Here is a 17,153-nt window from a genome sequence, read left to right on the forward strand (position 1 = left end):
GGAACCTCTAGATGAAAGAAACTTCATTCCCTGGATGACTTCATGGAGCAGAGGTCTCACTGTCTTCCTATATAGGAGTCAAAGAAATTGCAAAGTCAGCAAGAAATAAAATTTGCTGTGTTAAACCACTGGAATTTGGCACTTGTTTCTTTCATCAGTTAATCTACTCTGTGCTTATAAACAATCACAAAATATTTTGTCTTGATTTGACCTGAAGTTAAGATCTTTCATCTCCTGTCTGCTTCTACTTTGTGTCTCCTGTGGCATTACTTCCAAGGGAGCTGTCTGATAGGACTAGTATCTGTATGATAGGATAGGTAGCAACCCTGTTCCTCTCCTTTGTCCAGCACTTCTAGGGTAAATAAAAGTAATTTATTGTAAAGTTAAATTTAGGAAACCATATCATTCATACCTTGGGCCTTATTGTATTTATAACCTTTCAAACACTATTTTATAATAATTTTTACAGCAGCACTATGAACTGGATATTATTAGACTAATTTTATGGATGAGAACTCTAAGGCACAGAGACATTAAATAACTTTCGCAATCTGTCACATATAGATTAGATAGACCTAGCATTTAAATTCAATTCTGAAAGTCCCCAGAGCTCTTCAAAATGGATTGCAGCAGGGTCCAATTTTCTCTTAAAATGTCTTTTAGTATTAAGGCACCACAACCCCTACCTAGGAGGAGGAAGAAGAACCTCAATATCACATCACAACTTCATCCTACTTCTGGGCTTATAATGTGACCCTCTTCAGGAAGCATAACAGAAGACAGCTGGCTACATGAAAAAGAGAATATAATAGTTCCCACTGATATTGGGACATCTGATCCTACAGGAACACTTAAAAGACCAACATATCTTTAATCTACTCAACTATTTGAAAAATAAAAACAATTATTTATCTCTGATTTTTTTTTTTTTTTTTGCAGTACGCAGGCCTCTCACTGTTGTGGCCTCTCCCATTATGGAGCACAGGCTCCAGACACACAGGCTTAGTGGCCATGGCTCATGGGCCCAGCCGCCCCACAGCATGTGGGATCTTCCCGGACTGGGGCATGAACCCATGTCCCCTGCATCAGCAGGCGGACTCTCAACCACTGCGCCACCAGGGAAGCCCTAACTCTGATTTTTGCATCAGTTCTGGTAGACATTACAGCATGAGAAAATTGCCTAGAAAGCAGTCAGTCATGATCTATCCCTCATCCTGGATATTCCCCACCAGTAAAGAATATAGGGTTAATTCAGTGAATGACAGGTTGCTAAAGGATTCTTTTTTTTTTTTTTTTTTTTTTGTCCAGTATCTATGCATTTGGCTGACTGACAAAAAAACATTATTTATTTATCTATTTAAAATACAGTTTTATTTAAGACATTGAATTCTCCACTTACAACACACTGCTTATAAAGTGCAAAGTTATTTCCTTTCCTTGTGCACATATTCCATGTTCAAGTATCAAGAATGTCCAGTTATTTACTATAGCAGCTCAACTTTAAAACTGTCATGGAATTTGCTACATATTTGGGTCCTTCAATGTTTTGTGTGGAACAGTGCTAAATCTATGCTAGGTTTTAATTATCCATAACACATATATCATACATAAAATCTTTATTTCCATTAACATACAGGGAATGTAAATGACTGAAATTAACTTGGGGTCAACTATGTTTTCCTTCATTAAGTCTAATTGAAACTCAAAATTATGTTTCCCATAAAAAAATTAAAATAAGGTAGTACTGCAAATTATGATATTGCTAATTTGGCAGATTTCAAATAAAAGGTGACCAAAGAGTAGCCAAATTTCCAAAACGTAATGTCTTTTACTAGTGATTGCTAATTTAAGTATTTCTGTTTTGTCTCTATTAATTTCTTTTTCTAAGATTCTTACAAAAATAGAAAGCCTTATTTACTTTTTTTCTGTACAGCGTGAAAATGAAGCTTTATTGTATGTTCTGAAATGTACAATGAAAATTATATTTTCATAAGGAAAAGTAATGCTCTTAAGATGTCATGAAATGCTGCAGAACTTAAAAATACTATAATGCACTAAGATCAAAATAGCACACTAGTTAAATGCTACATCCTCTCCCTCTGTTTCAATTTATTGGATTTGGTATTAAAAATATATTTAAAATATTCATTATTGCACTGGAAAACAAAAAGTATATCCCATTTTGGTCTAGAAACTATTGGAAATTTAAAATATTCAAAGAAGATTGAATTCAATGGAAGTAGGAAACCTCACCTGGAACAAAATGACACAGAAATATTGGAATAAAAAAATAAAGAAAAACAGATAAGCCAGAAACTTGTTAAGAAAAAAATGAATAGCAACATTAATATTAGACAAAATACAATTTAAGGTAAGCAGCATTAAAGGAGGTGAAAGGGATAGTTCATACTGATTAAATATAATGTAGGAATTTTAGCAGTATATAGTAGTAATTGTTCTTTATGTATCAATGAACATAGCTACAAAATATATAAAATGAAACTGATAAATACACACAAAAAAGTAATAAATCCATAATCATAGTGACAAACTTTAGAAATTTTTGATTTGTTGAATGGCAATGTGAAAATAAGTTAGGATATAAAATATATGCATAACACAATTAACTAATGATGTAGTAGATATATGTAGAATTTTATATAAGATTGTACTCAGCAAAGGATATAAACACAAATGGAACACCAAAAGAAAACAGAAATCAAGTGACTATGTAATAATTACAAAAGGAATCTAAAAAAGATACCAAAAGATGTTATCATGGAGGCCATATTTACTGAGAATGTTGCAAGAAAATAAGAAATCAATCACAAAATCATAACACTTCTTCAGGCTCCCTCCAAATATACAAACATATTGATTAAAGAAAATGTTTCTAAATAACGCTAAGAAATACTAATGATAAACTTTTAAAGGGTAAAAGACACTATTTATTAAAGTGTATACTCTATGTCCATGATAGAACACAGGTAAACATTTATAGACCCAAATGCACTATTAGAAAACAATAGACTAAAAATAAATAAAAAACAGCAAACAGAAAAAAAAGTCAATAAAGTTAAATATATATTAATAAAATTAAAAAATAATTTCTAAAACTGATCAACAGAAAATAAAAGCAAGATTTTGGAGAGATTAATATTAAAAAACTGCATTTTAAAAAAAATATTTCTGATCTGATTGTTATGATTTCTTTCGTTCTACTAATTTTTTTTTTTTGTTTGTTTGTTTTTGCGGTTCTTGTTTCTTTTTGTTCTTCTACCTCTAATTACTTTAGGTGTAAGTTTAGGTTGTTTATTTGAGAGTTTTCTTGTTTCTTGAGGTAGAATGGTATTGCTATAAACTTCCTTGTTAGAATAGCTTTTGCTGAATTCCATGGTTTTGGGTGATTGTATTTTCATTGCCTTTTGTTTCTAGGTATTTTTTTATTTACTCTTTGATTTCTTCAGTGATCTATTGGTTGTTTACTAGTGTATTGTTTAGCCTCCATATGTTTGTATTTTTTACAGTTTTTTCCTGTAATTGATATCTAGTCTCATAACATTGTGGTCAAAAAAGATACTTGGTATGATTTCAATTTTCTTAAATTTACTGAGGCTTGATTTGTGATCCAAGATGTGATCTATCCTGGAGAATGTTCCATGTGCACTTGAGAAGAAAGTGGACCATGTTGGTTTTGGATGGAATGTCTTATAAATATCAATTAAGGAAACAATAGTGAAGATCAATAAAACTAAAAGTTGGTTCTTTGAGAAGATAAAAAATAATGATAAACCATTAGACAGACTCATCAGGAAGATAAGGGAAGACTCAAATCAACAGAATTAGAAATGAAAAAGGAGAAGTAACAACTGACACCACAGAAATACAAAGAATCATGAGAGACTACTACAATCAACTATATGCCAATAAAATGGACAACCTGGAAGAAATGGACAAATTATTAGAAAAGTGCAACCTTCCAAGGTTGAACCAGGAAGAAATAGAAAACATAAACAAACAAATCACAAGCACTGAAATTGAAACTGTGATTAAAAATCTTCCAACAAACAAAATCCCAGTGCCAGATGGCTTCACAGGTGAATTCTATCAAACATTTAGGGAAAAGCTAACACCTGTCTTCCTCAAATTCTTCCAAAATATAGCAGAGGGAGGAACACTCCCAAACTCATTCTACGAGTCCACCATCATCACCCTGATGCCAAATCCAGACAAAGATGTCCAAAAACAGAAAATTACAGACCAATATCACTGATGAATATAGATGAGAAAATCCTCAACAAAATACTAGTAAACACAATCAAACAGCACATTAAAAGGATCATGCACCATGATCAAGTGGGGTTTATCCCAGGAATGCAAAGATTCTATAATATGTGCCAATCAATCAATGTGATACACCATATCAACAAACTGAAGGAAAAAAAATGTATGATCATCTCAATAGATGCAGAAAAAGCTTTCAACAAAATTCAACATCAATTTATGATAAAAATTCTCCAGAAAGTGGGCATAGAGAGAACCTACCTCAACATAATAAAAGCCAAATATGGCAAACACACAGCCAACATCATTCTCAATGGTAGAACACTGAAAGTATTTCCTTTAAGATCAGGAACAAGACAAGGGTGCCCACTCTCACTACTATTATTCAACATAGTTGTGGAAGTTTTAGCCATGACAATCAAAGAAAAAGAAATAAAAAGAATCCAAATTGGAAAAGAACTAAAACTGTCACTGTTTGAAGATGACATGATACTATACATAGAAAATCCTAAAGATGCCACCAGAAAACTACTAGAGCTAATCAATGAATTTGGTAAAGTAGCAGGATAAAAAATTAATGCACAGAAATCTGTTGCATTCGTATACACTAATGATGAAAAATCAGAAAGAGAAATTAAGGAAACACTCCCATTTACCATTGCCACAAAAAGAATAAAATACCTAGGAATAAACCCACCTAAGGAGGCAAAAGACTTGTATGCAGAAAACTATAAGACATTAATGAAAAAAATTAATGATAATACAAACAGATGGGAAGATATACCTTGTTCTTGGATTGGAAGAATGAATATTGTGAAAATGACTACACTACCTAAAGTAATCTACAGATTCAATGCAATCCATATCAAATTACCAATGGCATTTTTCACAGAACTAGAACAAAAAATTTTACAATTTGTATGGAAACACAAAAGATCCAGAATAGCCAAAGCAATCTTGAGAAAGAAAAACAGAGCTGGAGGAATCAGGCTCCCCAATTTCAGACTATACTACAAAGCTACAGTAATCAAAAGAGTATGGTACTGGCACAAAAACAGAAATATAGATCAATGGAACAGGATACAAAGCCCAGAGGTAAAGCCGCACACATATGGTCACCTTATCTTTGACAAAGGGACAAAAATATACAATGGAGAAAAGACATCCTCTTCAATAAGTGGTGTTCGGAAAGCTGGACAGCTACATGTAAAAGAATGAAATTAGAACACTTCCTAACACCATACACAAAAATAAACTAAAAATCGATTAAAAACTTAAATGTAAGGCCAGACATTATAAAACTCTTAGAGGAAAACATAGGCAGAACACTCTATGACGAAAATCCCAGCAATGGGTTTCCCTGGTGGCACAGTGGTTAAGAATCTGCCTGCCAATGTTAAGGACATGGGTTCAAGCCATGGTCTGGGAAGATCACAATGCTGCAGAGCAACTAAGCCCATGAGTCACAACTACTGAGCCTGCGTTCTAGATCCTGTGAGCCACAACTACTGAGCCCGAGTGTCACAACTACTGAAGCCTGTGTGCCTAGAGCCCATGCTCTGCAACAAGAGAAGCCACCCAATGAGAAAAGCCTGCACACTGCAATGAAGAGTAGCTTCTGCTTGCCACAACTAGAGAAAAGCCCGCGTGAAGCAACAAAGACTCAATGAAGCCAAAAATAAAAATAAATAAAAAAATAATTTTTAAAAGAATCACAGCAAGCTCCTTTTTGACCCACCTTGTAGAGTAATGGAAATGAAAGATAAAAACAAATGTGACCTAATGAAAGTTCAAGTTTTTGCACAGCAAAGGAAACCATAAACAAGATGAAAAGATAACCCCCAGAATGGGGGAAATATTTGCAAACGAAGCAACGGAAAAAGGATTAATCTCCAAAATAAACAAGTAGCTTATGCAGCTCAATATCAAAAAAAAACAACCAAATCCAAAAATGGGTGGAAGACCTAAGAACACATTTCTCCAAAGTAGACATACAGACTGCCATTATACACAAGAAAAGATGCTGAACATCACCAATCATTAGAGAAATGCAAATCAAAACTACAATGAGGTAACACCTCACACTGGTCAGAATGGCCATCATCAAAACATCTACAAACAATAAATGCTGGAGAAGGTGTGGAGAAAAGGGAACCCTCCTGCATTGTTGGTGAGAATGTATATTGATACAGCCACTATGGAGAACAGTATGGAGTTTCCTTCAAAAACTAAAAATAGAACTACCATATGACCCAGCAATCCCGCCACTAGGCATATACTCTGAGAAAACCATAATTCAATAGAGACTGGTGCCACCATGTTCATTGCAGCACTATTTACAATAGCCAGGACATGGAAGCAACCTAAGTGTCCATCAACAGATGAATGGGTAAAGAGAATGTGGTACATATATACAATGGAATATTGCTTAACCATAAAAAGAAACAAAATTGAGTTATTTGTACTGAGGTGGATGGACCTAGAATCTGTCATACAGAGTGAAATATGTCACAAAGAGAAAAACAAATACCATAGGTTAATATATATATATATATGGAATCTAAAAAAAAAAAAATGGCTCTGATGAATCCAGGGACAGGACAGGAATAAAGACGCAGAGGTAGAAAATGGACCTGAGAACACGGGGTGGGAGAAGGGTAAGCTGGGACGAAGTGAAAGAGTAACATTGACATATATACACTACCAAATGTAAAGTAGACAACTAGTGGGAAGGAGCTCCATATCACAGGGAGATCAGCTCCATGTTTTTTGACCACCTACAGGGGTGGGATAGTGAGGGTGGCAGGGAGATGCAAGAGGGAGAGCATATGGGGATATATGTATACATATAAATGATTCACTTGTTATACAGCAGAAACTAACACAACATTGTAAAGTAATTATACTCCAATAAAAGTGTTTAAAAATAAATAAATAAATAAAATAAGAAATAGAAGATATTGCAACAACAGCAACAACTAAAAACTAAAAATAGAACTACGATATGACCCAGCTGTCCCACTACTTGGCATATACCCTGAGAAAATCATAATTCAAAAAGATACATGTAGCACAATGTTCATTGCAGCACTATTTACAATAACCAGGACATGGAAGCAACCTAAACGTCCATCGACAGACAAATGGATAAAGAAGATATGGCACATATATACAATGTAATATTATTTAGCCATAAAAAGGAACGGAATTGAGTTATTTGTAATGAGTTGGACTGACCTAGAGTCTGTCATACAGAGTGAAGTAAGTCAGAAAGAGAAAAACAAATACCATATGCTAACACACATCATGGAATCTAGATAAACGGTACTGATGAACCTACTGACAGGGCAGGATTAAAGATGCAGATGTAGAGAAAGGACTTGAAGACACAGTGGGGGAAGGGGAAGCTGGGACGAAGTGAGAGAGTAGCATTGACATATATACACTATGAAATGTAAAATGGATGGCTAGTGGGAAGCTGCTGCATAGCACAGGGAGATCAACTTGATGCTTTGTGACGACTTAGACTTAGAGGGGTGGGATAGGGAGTTGGGAGGGAGGCTCAAAAGGGAGGGGATATGGGGATATATGTATACATATAGCTGATTCACTTTCTGTTAGTTTCTGTACAGCAGAAACTAAGACAACATTGTAAAACAATTATACTCCAATTTAAAAAAAAAAACTGGAAAGTATGGTCATGAAAAAGGGGAGAACACATTAGAAACTCAAACTGACAAAGTTATTGAAATAACTTTACAAGTTATTTAAGATATTGTAAGAGAATGTAGAATTCTAGGCCATAAATTTTTAAGCCTACATAACATGTATATGCTTTTGGGAAAATGAATTTTTAAGTGTGTTCAAGAGAAAGTAGAACAATTGAATTAAACCTTTAACCCCAGAGTAAACTGAAGCAGTATCAAGACCAGAAGATTTTTCCCTAGATAGCGAGTTCTGGTAAGACTCTACTAAATAAACAATTTTCTAACTTCTGCAAAAGATTCCCAGAGCAAAGAAAATAAGGTGAAGCTACCTACCTCTTTTTATTAACCTAATATATTCAACAGTTACCAAAACTGGGAAATGATAGTAAACACACCCACACACACATACATGCCCCACAATATGCCAATTACACTTCCTAAATAGGTACAAAAAAACATATAAAGTATTAATCAGCCAAATTAGGCAGCATGATAAAAAGAAAAAAAGGCACGGCTCAGTAGTGTTTCTCCATGATAAAATATATTCTCACATTAGAATATCTACTGATGTAATAACTGTAAAATGCTGTTGTTTATTTCAATGGGTAATAATAAACATTAAATAGAAACAAATATTCATTCCTAATAAAAATATTTAACAAAACAAATCTAGATTAGAACATACTTAATAAAGTACCAGAGATTTAAGTGAACGTCATGTCACAATGCTGAAACGTTAGAAATATTTCAAATTAGAATTGATACACAAGATGAAGATTCTCTTTATTGTTGCTATTCTTCAACATCATATTGGAAGTCCTAGCTAAGGGAATAATAAAAATAAAGTGGTATATATATTGGAAAGGAGAAAAAACTCTTATCAGTCATACATGATTCCAAATTCCAAGACAGTTTATCATTATTTGTACATGATTCTAAATTTCAAGAGAATCAACAAACTTTTGTAGCAGCTAAAAAATTAAACCAAGTTGAATGGCTTTATACATGATCAGTTTGCAAAAATCAATAGCTTTCCCACAAACCAGTAGTAAGCACTTAGAAAATATAGTGCATGTAGTAAATGCAATTCATAAAACCACAAAAAATACAATATTCCAAAAAAAATCTAAAAATAAATATGCATGACCTGAATGGAAAAAATTATGCAACTTCAGTTAATGAGAGCTAAAAAAAAGACATACTATGTATGTTCAAGAGTAAGAATACTCAATATTATAAAGGCATCTAAAAATCAATATAGGCATACCTCATTTTATTGCACTTCACTTTATTGCATTTTGCAGATAGTGTGTTTTTTACAAATTTAAGGTTTGTGGCAACCCTGCATTGAACAAGTCTACTGGCACCATTTTTCCAACAGCACTTGCTCATCTCATGTCCCTGAGTCACATTGGTAATTCTTGCAATATTTCAAACTTTATTATTATTATATTTGTTATGATGATCTGTGATCAGTGATCTTTGATGTTACTAATGTAACTGCAGATGTGATGGAAATAGCAAGAGAAGCAGAATTAGAAGTGGAGCCTGAAGATGTGACTGAAATGCTGCAATCTCATGATAAAACTTTAATGAACGAGGAGTTGCTTCTTATGGATGAGCAAAGAAAGTGGTTTCTTAGGATGAAATCTATCCTTGGTGAAGATGTGAACACTGTTGAAATGACAACAAAGGATTTAGAACATTACATAAACTTAATTGATAAGCAGGGGCAGGATTCAAGAGGTTAAGCCTCCAGTTTTGAAAGAGGTTCTTCTGTGGGTAAAATGCTATCAAAAAGCATTGCATATTACAGGGAAATCATCCATGAAAGGAAGAGTCAATCAGTGCAGCCAACTTTATTATTGTCTTGTTTAAAAAAATTGCTAGAGCCACACCAGCCTTCACCAACCACCATCTTGATCAGTCAGCAGCCATCAACATCAAGACAGACCCTCCATCAACAAAAACAATATGACTCACTGAAGGCTCACATGATGGCTAGAGTTTTTTAACAATAAAGTATTTTTAAATTAAGGTATGCATATTGTTTTTTTAGACATAATGCTATTGCACACTTAAGAAACTGTAGTGTAAACATAACTTTTTATCCACTGAGAAACCAAAAATTTGTGTGACTCACTTTACTGTGATACTCACTACATTGTGGCATTCTGCAACCAAACCCACAGTATATCCAAAATATGCCTGTAATGAATATCAGTGAAATACCCACCAAAAAATGGATAATATTTTTGTGGAACTTGAAAAAATGATTCTCAAATATATATGAAAGTTGAGAGTTCCATATCTAGTGATATTTTATTGAACCTAAATATCCCGATCGACCTCTGGAATTCTTCATGCTGAAAACAAATAAAAATGCTGAAGACTGGATATAGATATAGACATAGATATAGATAGATATAGACATATCTCCAAAGACCTAATGAAACAAAAGCATTTTTCAATCACAAATGTAATAGAGGGTATGGAAAGTTGTATTTTCCAAAGATGGACACAATAATATTTTCCATCTCACAGATCTGCAAGGTGAGAATTCCAAGCCACTGAAATGCTATGTACAGGTCCTCGTGTCAATAGTCCCAGCTAAGTGCAATCCAGCTTTCAAAACATCCTAACCCAGGTAGCAGACATTTGTATAGAGGAGCTTAAAGATGATTGATTCCAATAGCCAGCCATTTGAGTCATTCCCCAGGAGTTTAGGTTTCCCTGCTGAGACCCCAGACATTGTGGAACAGTCAAGCACTTCCTGTTGAGTCCTGTCCAAATTCCTGACCCATAGAATTTTTGATCATAATAAAATTACTATTGTTTTATATCACTAGATTTTTGGTGGTGTGTTTTATAATAACAGTTAATTGAAACAGCTGTATTTCAGCAAGTGGCAGGAATACAGAAACTGCTTTTGCCCTGAATGTGTATGCAGAAGCTGGAAACTTCAGTGGTTTTCACAGCCTTCATGAGTCAGGGAGCACCCAAGGTAGGAAATCTAATAAGAAACTCTCAAACCCTGAGATGGGAACGTCGATGCAAGGAGGAAGCAAAAGTAAATATACGCATGCCTCTATCCTCAAAGGACTATGGTAGTCCCGACTCTGAGCAGAGAAAGGAAAAAAAAAAAACAAATCCCTGGGAAGTTGTACCCACAAGGTGGACTTTGAATATATTTGCAGTCAAAAGTTGAGACTCTTATGCTTCAGTTAAGTTTTAAATTATTCTACATCCTTACTGACCTAAAGTGCTTACAGTGGTAATACAAATCCTCTCTGGAATAATACTCCTTCCTCCTACACCCAAAAATTCTGATAATTAATTTTCAAATAAAATGGAGTAGCACAAAACTTCTGTTCCCAGCTATGATTAAGTAATAAAGATCAGATCTAACCTTCACCTAAAACAACTACAAACTTGGTGGAGTAGAAACTCTTGAGCTTACCCCCCTCACAAAAACACCAAAATCACAGCAAACTGCTGAACAACCATCAGCAAAAAAATGCTGGAACCTACAGAAAAGATATTCTACATCCAAAGACAAAGAAGATGTCACAACGAGATGGTAGGAGGGGTGCAATCATGATAAAATCAAATCCTATACCTGCCAGGTGGGTGACCAACAAACTGGAAAATAACGATATCACAGAGGTTCTCTTACAGGAGTGAAAGTTCTGAGCCCCAGGTCAGAATCCCCAACCCGGGAGTCTGGCATTGGGAGAAGGAGTCCCCAGACCATCTGGCTTTGAAGACCAGTGGGGTTTGATAGCAGGAATTCCAAAGGACTGGGGGAAACAGAGACTCCACTCTTGGAGGGTGCATACAAAGTCTCAGGCACACCAGGACCCAGGGGAAAAAGCGGTGACCTCATAAGATCCTGGGTCAGACTTACCTGCTAGTATTGGAAGGTCTCCAGTGGAGGTGGGGGGCAGCTGTGCCTCATTGTGAGAACAAAGACACTGGTGGTGGTAGTTTTGGGGAGTACTCATTGGTGTGAGCCCTCCGGGAGGTGGCCTTTTTCTCACCAAAAATTGGACATCTCAAATAATGTTTTCTTTTTTTTTAACATCTTTATTGGAGTATAATTGCTTTACAATGGTGTGTTAGTTTCTGCTTTATAACAAAGTGAATCAGTTATACATATACATATGTTCCCATATCTCTTCCCTCTTGCATCTCCCTGCCTCCCACCCTCCCTATTCCACCCCTCTAGGTGGTCACAAACCACCGAGCTGATCTCCCTGTGCTATGTGGCTGCTTCCCACTAGCTATCTATTTTACGTTTAGTAGTGTATATATGTCCATGCCACTCTCTCACTTTGTCACAGGTTACCCTTCCCCCTCCCCATATCCTCAAGTCCATTCTCTAGTAGGTCTGTGTCTTTCTTCCTGTCTCACCCCTAGGTTCTTCATGACTTTTTTTTTTTTTCTTAGATTCCATATATATGTGTTAGCATACGGTATTTGTTTTTCTCTTTTTGACTTACTTCACTCTGTATGACAGATCTAGGCCCATCCACCTCAGTACAAATAACTCAATTTCGTTTCTTTTTATGGCTGAGTAATATTCCATTGTATATATGTGCCACACCTTCTTTATCCATTCACCCTATAATGGACACATAGGTTGCTTCCATGTCCTGGCTATTGTAAATAGAGCTGCAATGAACATTTTGGTACATGACTCTTTTTGAATTATGGTTCTCTCAGGATATATGCCCAGTAGTGGGATTGCTGGTCATATGGTAGTTCTATTTGTAGTTTTTTAAGGAAACTCCATACTGTTCTCCATAGTGGCTGTATCAATTTACATTCCCACCAACTGTGTAAGAGTGTTCCCTTTTCTCCACACCCTCTCCAGCATTTATTGCTTCTAGATTTTTTGATGGTGGTCATTCTGACCAGTGTGAGATGATACCTCATCGTAGTTTTGATTTGCATTTCTCTAATGATTAATAATGTTGGGAATTCTTTCATGTGTTTGTTGGCAGTCTGTATATCTTCTTTGGAGTAATGTCTATTTAGGTCTTCTGCCCATTTTTGGATTAGGTTGTTTGTTTTTTTGTTATTGAGCTGCATGAGCTGCTTGTAAATTTTGGAGATTAATCCTTTGTCAGTTGTTTCATTTGCAAATATTTTCTCCCATTCTGAGGGTTGTCTTCTGGTCTTGTTTATGGTTTCCTTTGCCATGAAAAAGGTTTTAAGTTTCATTAGGTCTTATTTTTTAATTTTTGTTTCTATTTCCATTTCTCTAGGAGGTGGGTCAAAAAGGATATTGCTGTGATTTATGTCATAGAGTGTTCTGCCTACGTTTTCCTCTAAGAGTTTGAGAGTGTCTGGCCTTACATTTAGGTCTTTAATCCATTTTGAGTTTATTTTTGTGTATGGTGTTAGGGAGTGTTTTAATTTCGTACTTTTACATGTACTTATCCAGTTTACTCAGCACCACTTATTGAAGAGGCTGTCTTTTCTCCACTGTATATTCTTGCCTCCTTTATCAAAGATAAGGTGACCATATGCACATGAGTTTATCTCTGGGCTTTCTATGCTGTTCCATTGATCTATATTTCTGTTTTTGTGCCAGTACCATACTGTCTTGATTACTGTAGCTTTGTAGTATAATCTGAAGTCAGGGAGCCTGATTCCTCCAGCTCCATTTTTCATTCTCAAGATTGCTTTGGCTATTCGGGGTCTTTTGTGTTTCCATACAAATTGTGAATTTTTTTTGTTCTAGTTCTGTGAAAAATGCGAGTGGTAGTTTGATAGGGATTGCATTGAATCTGTAGATTGTTTTGGGTAGTAGAGTCATTTTCACAATGTTGATTCTTCCAATCCAAGAACATGGTATATCTCTCCATCTATTTGAATCATCTTTAATTTCTTTCATCAGTGTTTTATAATTTTCTGCATAGAGGTCTTTTGTCTCCTTATGTAGGTTTATTCCTAGATATTTTATTCTTTTTGTTGCAATGGTAAATGGGAGTATTTTCCTAATTTCACTTTCTGATTTTTCGTCATTAATGTATAGGAATGCCAGAGATTTCTGTGCATTAATTTTGTATCCTGCTACTTTACCAAATTCATGGATTAGCTCTAGTAGTTTTCTGGTAGCATCTTTAGGATTCTCTGTGTATAGTATCATGTCATCTGCAAACAGTGACAGCTTTACTTCTTCTTTTCCGATTTGGATTCCTTTTATTTATTTTTCTTCTCTGATTGCTGTGGCCTAAACTTCCAAAACTATGTTGAATAATAGTGGTGAGAGTGGGCAACCTTGTCTTGTTCCTGATCTTAGTGGAAATGGTTTCTGTTTTTCACCATTGAGGACGATGTTGTCTGTGGGTTTGTCATATATGACCTTTATTATGTTGAGGAAAGTTCCCTCTATGCCTACTTTCTGCAGGGTTTTTATCATAAATTAGTGTTGAATTTTGTCGAAAGCTTTCTCCGCATCTCTTGAGATGATCATATGGTTTTTCTCCTTCAATTTGTTAATATGGTGTATCACGTTGATTGATTTGCATATATTGAGGAATCCTTGCATTCCTGGAATAAACCCCACTTGATCATGGTGTATGATCCTTTTAATGTGCTGTTGGATTCTGTTTGCTGGTATTTTGTTGAGGATTTTTGCATCTATGTTCATCAGTGACATTGGCCTGTAATTTTCTTTCTTTGTGACATCTTTTTCTGGTTTTTGTATCAGGTTGATGGTGGCCTTGTAGAATGAGTTTGGGAGTGTTCTTCCCTCTGCTATATTTTGTAAGAGTTTGAGAAAAATAGGTGTTAGCTCTTCTCTAAATGTTTGATAGAATTCACCTTTGAAACCATCTGGTCCTGGGCTTTTTTTTGTTGGAAGATTTTTAATCACAGTTTCAATTTCAGTGCTTGTGATTGGTCTGTTTATGTTTTCTATTTCTTCCTGGTTTCAAATAATGGTTTTAAACACTGGGCATTATGCAGCAGGACAGTCATTTCTGAGGGAGAAAAAAAATATTAACTGAGGGCTATTACTGCCTTACTTGCACCCTGGATAGTGTTTCCAGCCCATAGTTCAGGGAGAAAACACCTAGGTGGAGCCTGGTGGTGTTGCTCAGTTGAGATAATGAAGTTGAGAACTGGTGAGGCCAAGGCAGCTGCAGTTCACAGGGTCAAATAGCAGAGAGGAGAGTCCTATAGAGTGAGAGCTCTGCATAGATAAAGCAATTACTTCTTGAATTTCAACTGAATACTGATCAGTGAATCAGTGTCAGGAAACTACCTGAATTTTTAAAAAGTACTATTTGGAAGAAACAGAAAGAAAAATCTGCAGGGTTAACACAGGGTCAGGAAAAGTTTGTGTCCTTACCAGCCAAAGTAGTAATTCAATAGTAGTAACATCATAATTCAAAGGGTTAGAATAAACAAAAGTGTATTTGGTCAGTGGTGGAGAAATATTAATAGACCAAATTCTCCTCTGCTTCTTCCTACAAAACTTAAAACAACCCTGAAAAGGATTAAATTGTGTCTAGTAACACCTGCTTTCCACAAAAAAAATCCTCAGGTATATTTTAGGAACATAAAAATATCTAGCATCCAGCAAGGTAAAGTTCAAAATATCTGGCATTCAATAAAAAAATTGCCAGATGTGCAAAGAAATCACCCATATAATGAAAAGAAATATTCAATCAATAGTAACAGACTCAGAAGTGACAGATGATAGAATTAGTAGACAAGGATAATAAAACAGTTAATATAATTATCTTCCAAATGTGCAATAAGGTAGCGGGAAGGATGAATATATTAAGAAAAGTGATGAATGGTATCAAAAAAGTATCAAATTGAATTTCTAGCTCCATAAAATATCTGATATTAAAAATATACACTGGGTGGGATTAACATCAGAAGATATAAATGAACTTGAAATATAAAGCAATAAACAATAAAACTATCCTAAAACAATAAAAACTATCCAAAATTATATATATAGAGAAAAAAATATTAAAACATACTAACAGATCAAGTAGTCCAATGTATGTGTCTGGCGTACTTGAAGGAGACAGAAGAGTAAGGAATAGAAAAAATATTTGGAGCAATAGTGACTGACAATTTTACAAATCTGATGAAAATTATAAAACCAAGAATCCAAGAAGCTCAACACACTTCAAACAGAAGCAACATGAAGAAGTCTATACCATGACATACAATCAAATTTCTTAAAGGAACTGCTAAAGGGAAATTTTTAAAAAACAGCCAAAGAAAAAAGAATCATTACTTAAAGAAGAACAGATATAAGATGATTGCAGATAGAAAACTTCTTTTTGCAATCAATGCAAGGCAGAAGAATGTGGAGTAACATTTAAAATACTGAAATGAAAAATGCGAACCTGGAATTCTATACCCAGCAACAATATCTTTCAAAAATGAAAGCAAAATAGAGACTTATTCAGGCATACAAAAGGTAAAATAATTCATCATTAGCACCATGAGTTATGTTCAGGGAAGTCCTTCAAGCAGAAAGAAAATAATACCAGATGGAAACATGCATCTACACAAAGAAATAAAGAACACTGCAAATGATAAATATGTGGGTGAATATAAAAAAAAAAACCTCTGCTTATTTTTAAAACGTTTCTGAAGGAAAATTAAATTGTTAAAGGAAAAATAATAACATGTATTATCAAGGCCATAACAAATGAAGAAATAAAATGTATGATAACCGTATCACAAAGGCTGAATAAATGGAAGTACACAGTTTTAAGGCTCTTTTACTGTATGTGAAATGATATGCTATCACTCATTTCTTACCAGCAGAAACTGAGGTGGCCATAGGAGCAGGCCACCCGGGTAACATATCTTATACACCAGGTATCCTTCTTTGTGGGAGTTCCTTTCATGCTCACTGGTGCTGACTGGGGAAGGGGGACATACAATGGAGGGTGGATGTCTGTAAGAGTTAGGCTTGCTAGTAATAGCCCAGTAGAGGTAGATTCAAAGGAGGATAGAACCCCAAAACCAAAGACTTTTTTGTTTCCCTCTCAGCTTCTGTAGGAAGAAGCAGTGCCTTCTGTCTGTCTTACTTGTATTTTTGGTGTTGCTGAACTACCACACATCTGGAATCCAACAGAATTCTGTGCTCCTGGGGCATCCAGAACTCTGTATGCACAT

Source organism: Pseudorca crassidens, chromosome 17 (assembly GCF_039906515.1).
Source record: "Pseudorca crassidens isolate mPseCra1 chromosome 17, mPseCra1.hap1, whole genome shotgun sequence".
Classification (NCBI taxonomy): Eukaryota; Metazoa; Chordata; class Mammalia; order Artiodactyla; family Delphinidae; genus Pseudorca; species Pseudorca crassidens.